Source organism: Pelodiscus sinensis, chromosome 10, assembly GCF_049634645.1.
Source record: "Pelodiscus sinensis isolate JC-2024 chromosome 10, ASM4963464v1, whole genome shotgun sequence".
In the NCBI taxonomy this organism is placed as follows: domain Eukaryota; kingdom Metazoa; phylum Chordata; order Testudines; family Trionychidae; genus Pelodiscus; species Pelodiscus sinensis.
In genome coordinates, this window is record NC_134720.1 from 5,026,573 (window position 1) to 5,039,129 (window position 12,557).

The 12,557-nt window shown below is 45.8% G+C and overlaps 2 protein-coding genes across 14 annotated transcripts in view; one reads left to right on the plus strand and one right to left on the minus strand.

Annotated features, from left to right (window-relative positions):
• The window catches only part of NGEF (neuronal guanine nucleotide exchange factor), a 96,800-nt gene extending 95,881 nt beyond the window's left edge, over window positions 1-919 (minus strand). For 2 of the 4 annotated variants that reach the window (XM_075937391.1, XM_075937388.1), the window contains exon 1: window positions 654-792. The gene's annotated coding sequence lies outside the window, so the exon portion shown is untranslated. Of the gene's footprint in view, window positions 1-653 lie in introns of all 4 variants that reach the window. The other 2 variants (XM_075937389.1, XM_075937392.1) reach the window with 2 other exon arrangements.
• NEU2 (neuraminidase 2) overlaps window positions 1-12,557 on the plus strand; it is a 132,715-nt gene that overhangs the window by 90,938 nt on the left and 29,220 nt on the right. The gene's annotated exons all lie outside the window — the stretch shown is intronic.

Below are 12,557 nucleotides of genomic sequence, written 5' to 3' on the forward strand. Positions count from 1 at the left end.
GTGAGCCCCTGTGTGCTTTGCATTTTAAACAAAACAAACAAAACTTTTCACTGAGGAGAGTCAATTAAACCAGTGGTTCTCAGTGTGTGGTCATGGCCCCATTTTCATGGTTTTGCCAGGCTGGTGTTAGACTTGCTGGAGCTCAGGGCTCAAGTCCAAGCTCCATCACCCAAACTGAGGCTGTGAAACAAAGTTTGGGAGCTGCTGGGGTTCTGTATTGGCTGCTGAACAGCTTAGCAAGAACTTTGCTGCTGAACTATTGGCAGCCGAAGGGGAAAGCTCATTCTGGTGCTAACAGAAGGGAAATAATTTTTAGTGAGAGCTTGCAGATGAATAGCGGTTTGGAGCAAACTCACATCCTAAGTCAAGGGCCTGGAAAAAAGAGATGTTGCGTGGGTGGGAGGAAGATTTGCGGCTTAGATGTTTACATTTTCTCTCATAAATTGTTAATGCCTGGTTTGTGCAAACTGGTCCCCCAGCAGAGTGAGTCATGCTCTGGCTCCATGCCTGCCACTGGCTTTCCAGCGGTCTAAGCTACACCTTGGCACCCAGTCTCTGCCAGGTGGGACCCCTCATTTATGTCCTTGTTTGTTGGCTGAAATTTCTTCCTCCCGGTTGTGCCCTGTCAACCCCTGAAATAGAGTTTCACTCACCTGCTAATGAGAATCTGTCATGGCTGGTTCATACTCTCCATGTGGTCATATACCAGCAGAGAAGGCAGGATGTATCTCCACTGACTCTGTACTATATTCCCAAAAGATTTGTTTAAAGGTACTTACAGCAAGATCTGATTCTTGGAACGGCAAATCCCTGCAATCAGTACCTGCGACCTTCAGCCCTTTCTGTAACCAGCCACTGCATGCTGGAAAGCAAAAAACTTTCCCTGGGACTTTGTTTACTTTAGTTTCCAGAGTCACTGCAAACATGATTTTAAAGCAACAGTTCTCCCTTTATTCAGATAAGTCGGTGCAAATATGCACCAAACGTCCTTCATGCTGTCTGGGTTGAAGGCTTTACTACAATGCATGTGTAACATGCCCAATAGAGATCTTTAATGACTGGACAAGGATCTAAAAATGTGGATGATAATTTGAACCGCAAACTCAAAGGAGTGCAAATAATAAATGGTCTCTGTTTACATTTGGAAGGGCAAACTGGTTTTGCTATTGCTTTTCTAATGCCTGTAAATAATGCAAGCTGATTGCTAAGTTTTATGGTTACTTTTTAATTGCTGTTGTCTTTTAGTTCATTTTGTGTAGGTAGCTAAGCATTGGTATGTATGAAGCAGAGCCAGTCTATTTTTGTGCCTTTTGAATCTATTAGTCAAAATTTCTTTTATAACATTTTCTCTGCGGAAATACTTTGACATCTATGTAGGATTTACACCTATATTTTCTGTTGTCCCCTATTGAACCAATAATCTCTGTTGGGAGGTTAGGCTTGAATGTTTCTTAATTCTTCTGGACAGCTGTGTGGTGCAGTCTCTACTGCTATGTCTACACACCAGCCTTATTTTGGAATAACTGGCATTATTCTGAAATAACATAGTCTGAGTCTACACAGCAAGCAGTTATTTCTATATAATGTTGAAATAAAGTCAAGCTGGACGACTTCTTACTCTGGGTCCCATTACCTTCATTTTATGAGAAGTAAGGAAAGTCGGAGGAAGAATGTTCTAACTTGGACTTCCTGCTGTGTAGACAGCTTATTTAGGCTTTTGGCGCTATTTCTACTTAAGCTACACAATTGACATAGCTCAAGTTGAATAACTTATTTCGGCTTTAGCCCTGCTGTGTAGATGTGCCCTAGGAAAGAACACATTTTTCCTACTCCTGAATAGAGTAACCTGAAGTATGCTATTTTTATATTTCTTTTTGTAAAATCCAGTGCATCTCGACTAAATCAGTGGAAACCTTTCTGTTGATTGTGGGATTTGGATCAGGCTCTTAGCATAGAGTCACAGAAATGTAGGATTGAAAGGGGCCTATGTCATCTAGTCCAGTTTTCTGAAGTGAGACAGGACTAAGTATTATCTCCAGACCAGTGTGTCTCAAGCTTTTTCATACCAGGGTCCAGCTTGCTGCCTTCCTATACCATATCAGGGAAATCTCAGGGACCAAAGCTAGCCCTCAGTCCAGGCACTGAGAAACCCTGATCTTAGACCATCCCTGACAAAGGTTTGCCTGTCCGGTTCTTACAGACCTCCAGTGACAGAGATCCCAAGACCCTCTAGGTAATTTGTTCCAGTGTTTAACTACTCCTACAATTAGGAATGTTTTCTTAAAGTCTAACCTAAATCTCCCTTGTAGTTGGAGCCCATGACTTCTTGCCCTGTACAACTATATCCTAAATTTTTGTCAGTCACAAAATTCTCATCTCTTTTAAGATCTGGCTCCTGTATTCTGGAACCTGGTCTTCTGCCTCACTGATTTCCACAGGTTTAAGGCCATTCGCTCATTTGGTGTCACTCTATTGAAGTGACGGGGACTGTGCTGATGTACTTAAACTGATGATCCAGTCCTGGGTGTGCAATGCATTCAGCAATCTGTTCCTGGATTGTTAATCCAGGGCAAGGTTTAGATGGGTCCTGTGTGGAGATAATGGGCAGTGTGAGTTGAGTCCCTTGGTCTGTGAGCTTGTATTTGTAGGTGTCCAGCAGTTTCATTGAAGACTCCACTGGAATGATGACTTGTCTCCACCAGGAAACATGCCACCGCACCTGCCATTAGCTGCTTTAAACATCTGTTTTTGCTGTGCCCTTCAGGATCTAAAAATCATTCAATTGACTCCTCTACGATTCTGTCCCCTTTAAAGCTAAATAAATCCTGAGTTTACAATTTATCCTTGTATGCAAACCTCATTATTTCTCTAGCTACCTACCTTGGTCTTCTTTCTTACTTACTACCTACCTTACCATTCTTACTGTTTTTTTAAATACAGATTTTCCCTTCAGATCAATACAGCAAGGTGAATACAGGGTGCAAAATGTTAGTGGTAAATATAAAGGATTCCATGAACATAGCTCGCTAGAACCAACCACTAGGAGTTCTATCCATAGAAAGGAGCACTGTGACCATCGGAACAACTGCCTAAAATGTGAGTGAAAATAATTAAGGTAGAAATGAACTCCGTGCTCAAACTGCCAAAAGTGCCTCTTGCCTCCGAGGGCCTGAAGAAGCTAGTAATCTTGTGAGAGTAGGATCCATGCAGTTCCAGGTTATTGCTGATCCTTGGCCTGAATGATTAGGTTTTATCTGGGTCCTTGCCAGGCTATCTCTCTAAGGAGAAATTGTCGATACAGACAGGTATTTCTGTTCTGTAACCTTGTTTTATTTACATAGCATGTAACAAAGCTCTATTTCCCTGCACACAATAGGAGCAAACTTCAGGCACATTGTCTTTTTCAATGAGTTGTGTGTCGCAAAGCACTTCCTCCCAGGCCACCTTCACTTCATCTCTGGCTTCCTCTTGACTTTCTGCTTTAGACACACCCAGTTGCAACCAGTCAATGCCTCAATCCCTGTGTTTCCCCTAAGGAAATCCCTAGAACCATATGGCTTTAGCAGCTACATAGGCCTTGCCATGTGTCTTGGGCAATGGCTTCTTTTGTTTCAGCTATTGGTACACAAAGGGATATTTAATTCCTCATTCATTTAGCCTAAAAGAATGGTTATTAACATATCCATCAATTTTACCCAGGTTTGTGATTGTTGGTAGTCATTAACACCTTGTAGAATACCACTATCTACTAAATTCTCTGCACTGGTATTGCAACATTTGTCAAAGGGAATATAATTTACATTGATAATTTTTAATTGAATAGATCTCAGTCCTTCATTAAGTGTAGCCTTTCTTACAGTCTATTAATCTTTTTTCCACATGAACTCACCAGTATTAACTTCTAAATTCCTTTTCCCGGTTTTCTTTTCCACTATATCAGGAGTTACTGCAGTAGCTTAAGAAGTAGCTCCCAAAACTTGAACACGGTACTCTAAATGAGAGGGCTCCATTGTTCAAATACTGTCATTATATTATGTTCTGGATTATTTTTACATCCCCTTATTAATGCACCCACACATCCTATTTGCATTTTTTTTATAACTTACTTTTTTTTTAAATTCTCATTACAACAGTCAGATTTAAGAGCAAAGAAATAACAAGTGTAGAACAATAGATGTGAAGAGCTCGAGTCTTCCTCTAGCTACTGCCATTGACTCTGACTGAATCACGCCTGATTTGCACTGGAGTGAGCGGAACATCAGTATTTACACTATTTTCTGTGGATAGTGAAGCATTTTAATAAATAATTTGCAGCGTGCAATATGTTGCTTGGAGAAACCACTTTTTTTGGTGCTGCAAAAGTAACTTCCTGGAAGAGAGCTGGTTTAGACTGTGGTGTGGTCTCCCAAGGGGAGTGCTGGAATCCCCACTGCTCGATTTTTAAAAGTGTGCCAGGCAAAACAAGAGAAAATGTGACACAGGGAACAATTCTGCAGTGGCAGGGAGATGGGACTCAATCTCTTTGCATGGCTTGCCTGGATCTGTGTGGTGTTGCCCCAAGGGCGTAGGTAGCAAACTCAGTTACAAATGCCGCTTGATGCCCTTTCCAGGGTGTGTCTAGAGACTATACCTCTCTGTTGACAGAGGGATGCAAATCAAGCACATTGAAACTGCTAATGAAACAGGAATTTAACTATCCCATGCTTCATTAGTATAAACATGGTCTCCGTTTTTTTTCAAAATGGAGTTTTTTCGAAAAAATGGCAGTCTAGATGCGGAACTATCAAAAATAAACCCTTTTTCAAAAGATCCTGTATTCCTCAAAAAATAAGGTTTACAGGGTCTTTCGAAAAGGTTTATTTTCGACAGATCTGTATCTAGACTGCCGTTATTTCGAAAAAACTCCATTTTGAAAAAAGCGGCGCCCATGTTTATGCGAATGAAGCATGGGATATTTAAATCCTTGCTTCATTAGCAATTTTGATGTGCTTGATTTGCATTTCTCTGTCGACAGAGGGATGCAGTCTAGACATAGCCTCAGAAACACAAGATCCCCCCCCCCCCCGGGGACTCTCATCTGTGAATTAATCACTGAAGTAGATCAGCGGCGGAATTAGGGCAGGGCGAGCGAGGCGACTGCCCCGGACCCCGCGCTTCCCGAGGCCCCGCGCATATGCCGTGTCAAAGGGGGGCCCCGCGAAATTTTGCTGCCCGGGGCCCTGCGGCGCTGCCCGGGGCCCCGCGGCACTCTCATCTGCCCCTGAAGTAGATCGCTCCCTGGCCTCCCTCGGGTGTAGGTGCAATAAAGGAAGAGGGGGCGATGTTCAGGGACAAACAAGGTAAAATGTTATTTAGGGATTAATTACAAAAGAGGCAGGAAGGGGGCGATATTACGACACAGACAGAACAAACATCAGACAAACTGGTGGCAGCGACAGCACCAACTGGGGCCTGAAACCAGACCCACTAAATCAAACCCTTTGGCCCAGTGTTTTAAAATGGTCAGAACAACCCTTAAATACAGGGCCCTATCTCTCCTGAGGACTTGGCGGTGGCACTGGGGGAGGTGCCCAGGACCTGCCAGCCTCAGGCTGATTTAGGGCCCTTATGGAGGAGCGCTGGGGAACACCATGATGTTCTGTCCCAGACTGGGTGTGTGTGAAGGGGAGTCGCAGGCTGTTGGTGTCACAGGCGGGTTGTGTGGTTGTGTGTGCGTGAGGATGGTAAAATCCCCTTCTTCCTCCGCTGCAGGCGCTGCTGGGGTTGTCCCTCATTGTCAGAGGGTGGATCAGTCAGACCTGCGCACTGCCACCACGAGGGTGGACAGCGCTGAGGCTGAGGCATCACAGTCCTTATAAAGCCACAAGAGCGGGAAAAACCTGAGGAGAACGGAACCCTCGTGGCCGCTTGGCGGGAAAATCCGGTTTAGACGGGTCTCTGAGCAGTCAGTGCCTGAGGAGATCCCACATGGATCCCCTAGGTCAAGGGTCACAGATTCCATTTTGGTTGTCCCATTTACTGCCTTAACACTGTCATAACATTTAATGAGGTAGAACAGTTAAACCATACATTAACAAAACTGCCTAACAGGGGGTGCACCTTTTCATCCCACACCAAGCACTACTGAGGTTCCATTAAGGTGCGAGAATCCAGACTGGATTAGAGAAGAATGTTTTCTTACACTAGTGATCCCCAACTTTTTCCACCCTGGGACCTCCTCCCATGTATCAGCATGCAGCCCCTGACATCTGCTCACAGTCCTCCCCTGGGATGGGAACCATGATGTTCATAATACTCAGGCAAAGCAGTCCCAGGCTCAAGGATGTTTTGAATTGAACAGCTAACGAAGAGCCTGAATAAAGATGACAAAGGGACAACAGGACCACAAAGAAAAACATCCCATCGGACTTTTTAGCCATTAACTAGAACAGAGCCATGCTGACCCCCTCCCACTTACTCCTGTTAATTAGCTCTGACTCACACGAGTGACCTAAGTGCTATTGCCAGGCAGTTAAATGTCTTTTCTCAGAACTTGTCCAGTTCAGATGAACTGTCTCCTTGTATGTAAAAGTGGCGCAGATTTAACTCTGGATTTGGGTCACTTATCCACACTCACTACTCATTCTCTGCCTGGGCTTTTATGCTCCCTTTTGAGTATTTGGGAGCCATCTAGTGGTGAGACTTCACAGTACATAATCAGTTCCCAGTGCTTTTCTTTCCCTTGGTGCATCTTCCAGGAGACACCCTGGGTGTCTCACCTGTTGTTGATTAACAAGTCAGTGCATTAAGCTTGTGTAAGTGCCTCGGCAGTGCAGGATGGACCTTGTATTTTAGTCTATAGGGCATGCATTCGGATATATCTATCAACGGAAAACCTCACAAGAAGCCTCAGGACCAGTTCCCTGGTGGGCTTTTCCTTTTCTAACTCCAAATGCTTCCAGTGATCTCGGGGTCATATTGTGTGTGTAGAAGGGTGGAGTGGCCGCCCACTGAACCGGAGGGAGAGGACCCCCTCTGTGAGCCCTTTTGGGCAGAGCCTGGCCCCATCCCCTCACCTGACCAGAAGTCAGGAGGCAGGCCCAGGACTATAAAAGGACTGCCCAGGAGGGCCCAGCCAGCAGTGGAGACAGATGGTTGCCCAGTGCTCCCGCACCTACCAAAGGCCAAGGACTGGTCTGGACCCCTGCACTAACTAGAGGTCAAAGACTGGCCTGGACCCTTGTACGTGCTATGAACTGAAGAGTGGCTGGGATCAGTGGACCTGCCAGTGCTGACAGACTCCAACCTCCCAGCGGACCTGTCGGAGAAGTGGCCCAGGAACAGCTGGCCCCCAGTTTAGTGTGTGCTCAGCAGTGGTCAGTGTGTAGCCGTGCAGATCCCAGGAGTGTAGCGGTGCAGATACAGTGGAGTGGGCGTACCTGCGTCTGCCACCCACTTACCAGCTGGCAGTTCCCCCCCTCTGCCACCACAGGCAAGTTGCCTGAACTCCTCCTGAACAAGAAGGCAAATTATTTGCTAGCACTTACCTGTTTAGGACTGTTTTGTTTGCTGACCGGCCCTGACTTAGGGCCAAGGCTCCCTGAACTGTGTTTGCTTCCTGCCCTGCCCTGCTCTGACCCAGGACCTGGCTCTCTACTGACTATATTGTTTTCTGCCCTGCCTGAAATAAGACCTGAGCTAATGTATTGCTATTATAACTGCTAATTTACCTGCCACCCTGCCCTGAACTAGGGCCTGGCCTTAAGACTGCTTGTTTGCCTGCCGACCCACCCAGAACCAGAACTAGACTCCTGGCTGAATTGGACTGACCACTGGCCTGAGGCCCAGGACTAAGCGGGGCTCTATGGACGTCGACCTGAGTGGTTGCCCTCTGACCCTCCGTGAGCCCCAATGACCTACAGCATGACGTGGATGTCTCACAGTTTCCCCTTCGCTGACTTTGAGAGGGATATGCCAGGCAAAGTCCTATGCTGAAGAAAAAAAGAGACAGACAGACAGCCAGGATTTTAAGAAAGCTCATGCCCTACTCCAGGTTTAGCCCAGACTCTGGTCCAGGTGGCACACCAGTTCTCGTTTTTGGTGAGATTTCCCTGATGGTATGATACAGCAGACACAGGCTAAGGTCAGACAGGACATAGCCTGATACTTAGCTAGAAAGAAGGGTGACTGGATTCCTGGCTACACTCATCTTGAATGGACACCAGGTACAGCTCCTGAAGGAAAAGACTCTGAATTAGAGTTCTGTGCTCGTCTGCAACAGATTCTGTCTCCTCCATATGGAGGGGCCTTTTCAGTAGTGAATAGCAAGCATGCTTGCTTTCTGAGGCTGTATCTTAAAACCTTTCAGGAATCGAGCTTTTCCAGGGCAGAGCAGCAGAGCCCTCTAATGAGGACAGAGAGGGCACAACGTATTCCCTCAGCATGTGCTGCTTCCCCATTGGCATTTTAACTCAGGCTCAGTAGGAACAAGCTTGTACAGGAGGGGAGGCCAATGAAGCAGGGTTTGCATTGTTGTTTTAGACTGTCTTGGAAGGGAGACAATCTAAAACAGCAGCTCACCCTGCTGCTGTCAGACCGGTGGGCTCTACTCTAAAGGCAGGCCTCAGGGGCTGTCGAAGGGGCAGAGGGAAGGAGGCAGCAAGCGTTCGTTTTAGCCTACAAATTGGGCTCCCTCTGAAACTTGAATGCCACCTTGTCTCGGTCCCTGTATTCATGCATTTTGCTCCCAGCTGTGCTGGATACAATCGCTTTGTCCAGGTCCTCCAGGTACATCAGGCACTTGTCCAACTTGTGTATAATGCCCCGAGTGACACCTTCACATGCTGCCTCTGCTTTGATCCCTCTCCCACTTCCTAGTTTTAGCCTGAGCCTCCCTTTCTCTCATCTGCTTTCACCCTTTTTTGTCCTCCCGCCAAACTCTTAGCTATGAGAGCTGCCTCTGGTGGCCAAAAGAGAAAGTGCAGTTGCAATCCCTTCTGCTCTGTAGGTGCTGGAATAACAGATGGGACAAATAGGTGACCCTCCACAGGTGTGTCCATCCTCCAACAGATCCAGCACAGCATGCTGTACATCTCAAATTCTGCTAACACCAGGAAAAGGAGTTTCATGCCTTCCATGGGGTCGCCCTGTGTGGATTGTGTGTGTTTTACTCAGGGCTGGCCCTACCATGAGGCAAACTGAGGCGGCTGCCTCAGGTTCCAGACTGGGGGGAGGGGTAGTGGGCAGGGGTGGGCGCCACTAGGACCCAGAGTGTAGAAAATTGTGTCTGCTGCTGGTGCATATGTAGATAGCGAGCAGTACCATGAGAGGAGTAGAACAGGAAGAAGGCAGAATTGAGACCTTTCAAGGTTTTGGCCCAAGCGAGGGAGTATGGGGGCATCATTTGAGCTCCCTGCCTCAGATGCCAAAATGTTGTGGGCCAGCCCTGGTTTGACTTCTGCTTTTCCCAGGAGGATGAATTTCGCCTCGTTTCCCTCCTATGGCAGTGGTGCCAATGTTGTTTGTTCCCTTTCCAAGGGGGTGACCTGAGTGTCAGAAATTCTGGCTCTGACCTAACCCTGCACTAAAAATCTTTACTGTCAAGAGCATAAAGTGTATGAAAAGACTCTGGCGGCTGCTCCTTTATCCGGCAGTGCCACACAATGGGGCTAAGGGAATCACCCTCTGAAGTTCGGTGAAGTAGAACAGATGAAGGCTGTTCACAGAAAAATGTCAGGGGAAATTGCAATGTCTCTGTAGTCTCCGATACAAACGGCTATCCCCTTTCTCTCCTCCTGATGCTGCCCAGAGAGCCTAGACGTGCCGCCACTACAGCAGCAGTTCTTGAGCTTTCCCACCAGTGACTCCTCCCACTTCCTGGGCCAACCCATCCTGTTTGCAAATGTGGGAAGTGCGGGAGAGCTGTGACCTCCTGACACTGATTGTGACACCTGATTGGAGAACTCTGAGCTGCTGCACATGGAGTGCACATGTTGGTGCTTCACACATTCCCTGACGATGGGAGAACTCAGCTGCTTGTGATCCCGCTGCAATTCCAGTGCAATCTTGTATGAACACAGAGACCAAGACAGTTTACTCCCGCCTGTGCTTGATACAATTATTTTGCCCAGGACCACTAGGTACATCAGGCATTTGTCTAACTTCTGTATAGTGCCCTGAGTGAAACTTTGGGTATGTCTAAACTACATGGCTCCGTCGACGGAGCCATGTAGATTTGTTGTTTTGGCAAAGGCAAATGAAGCCGCGATTTAAATGATCGCGGCTTCATTTAAATTTACATGGCTGCCGCGCTGAGCCGACAAACAGCTGATCAGCTGTTTGTCCGCTCAGCGCGCTAGTCTGGACGCTCCCCTGCCGACATCAAAGCCCTTTGTCGGCAGCCCCGGTAAACCTCATCCCACGAGGAATAACGGGGCTGCCGACAAAGGGCTTTGATGTCAGCAAGGGAGCGTCCAGACTAGTGCGCTGAGCGGACAAACAGCTGATCAGCTGTTTGTCGGCTCAGCGCGGCAGCCATGTAAATGTAAATGAAGCCGCGATCATTTAAATCGCGGCTTCATTTGCCTTTGCCTATGTGTCTAATCTACATGCCTCTGACAACAGAGGCATGTAGTCTAGACACAGCCTTTCACACGCTGCCTCTGCTTTGATCCCTCTCCTCCAGCCAAAAGAGAAAGTGCAGGTGCAATCTTACCTTTAAATAAATAATACCTTTCTGATTTTAATGTTGAATCCTTTTCGTTTTGTTTTCTTTTTAAAATTGTTGTGCCTTATTTTGTAAAGTTATTAATAGAATTCTGGAGCCATTTGTTGTTAGTTGTAATAATTGTTGTGTCATGTATGTTGTGTTTGGTTGTATGTCATGTCTCATGACGACTTTTTTATTATTTTTAGTCTGTTTATTTTGTTGTAATAAATGTCAATTTTATATCCTTTTAAAAAAAATTGGTGCCGCACTATTTTAATGTCACGGTTGGGGTATAATCATAATATTATTAATATCAATATTTTTGTAGCATTCAAAAAGGTTTCAGCTAGAAATATATGTACATATATTTCTGCCTCAATAAATAATGCATTTGTAAAACATTCTCTAACTAATCACAATTTTGTTTTTTATTTTTATTAACTTTCCTGCCCAGGAAAGCTTATTCCAGAAGTTGAAAACCACAGTAAGGGTAACCTATAATATAAATGGACAGTACTGAGTAATAATTAATTACAAGATATTTATACATAGAAGCCTGATTTGTAATGTCACTACTCCAAATTTCAGTTTTACTTCCCATATACATAATCCTGTGAGACACAATTTCACAATGGCCATCCCAGTATTTCAAAACACTCAGTGTACTATTAATAATACAGATGGTAACCATAAATGCACGAATAGGAGTGTGTTGCTGTCCACAAGGGCCAAATCACAATATTAAATTGGCAAAGAAATTGTTAAGTCTCCTCCCGCCCTGCCCCCATCCTACTAGGAACCTGTGGTGCTTAGAAGCGCCACGCCCCTTGCAGGGCAGAAGGAGACTTTGCATGCTTCCCTCAGCCAAGCCAATCAGGGCATGGGGATGTCAGCCGACGGTCAGGGCAGTGTGTGTGTGTGTGTGTTACACCCAAGTCTTTAACGTCTGTGTCTTTACCGCTAGGACCGAGGTCCCGTCGTGGAGGGCAGCCAACAGGCTGATAGACGCCCCAGAAGTTTATAGGAAGAGCTTATCACATCTCAGATTTCAGCTGGTAGGATACAGGATCCCTACGCAGCAGGCAGTCTAGGGAAGACTGAGAGATGCTCCAACGGATCTGTCACCTGGGAGTGGCACGATCCAAACGCCCAAGCTCCTCCTATACCTGTCCCTTATGACCGGCTGAAGTTCTTTTAAATTGTGCTTGGTTCTGTTACAGCAACTGAAGGAGTCAGGTTAAAACTTAAACAGTTACAGGTTTATTAAAAAGGCTTATAAATCATATGGTTACAATGGCTATTGCTCTATTTCTTAACTGCTAGCAAATATAGATCTTAAAAATGGTTACAAAGAAAACAAAGATAGAAAATAGAAATAATGGTACCAAGTGACAGCTTAATCTTTAAAGAGCTCTAAGTCTATGTGTACACTTAAGACAAAGGACACATCCAGGTACAATTTTTACCCCTTTCTGTGCCTCTCAACTCCAGCGGGTCAAGCCAGGGCCAGTCCCTCAATTCCTAGGAAAGACGAATACGAGGTGGGCATCCCCGTGGAACCTCAGGAGGTCAAACATCTATCCCGACCAGCAGATAGATGATAGATTGACACTCAGAGTAAATGTGCTGCTGGACCCATCTTTATACCCCTGGGGGCCTGTATCCTCTTTCTTATCTAAGATGCCAAATTGTACTGGTCCGTTTTGTGGCGCCAGTTTTTACAAGCAAGTTTCAAGTTAATTTACACTTGCAAGAGAGATAACTAAATTGTAAGTACTAGACATTTTTTTTTACTGGGCGAGAGATTCCTCCCCCCGCAGACGGCTGTGTGTTCGTATCAATATGGGTTAAGTCAAGGGCATTTCTCGGC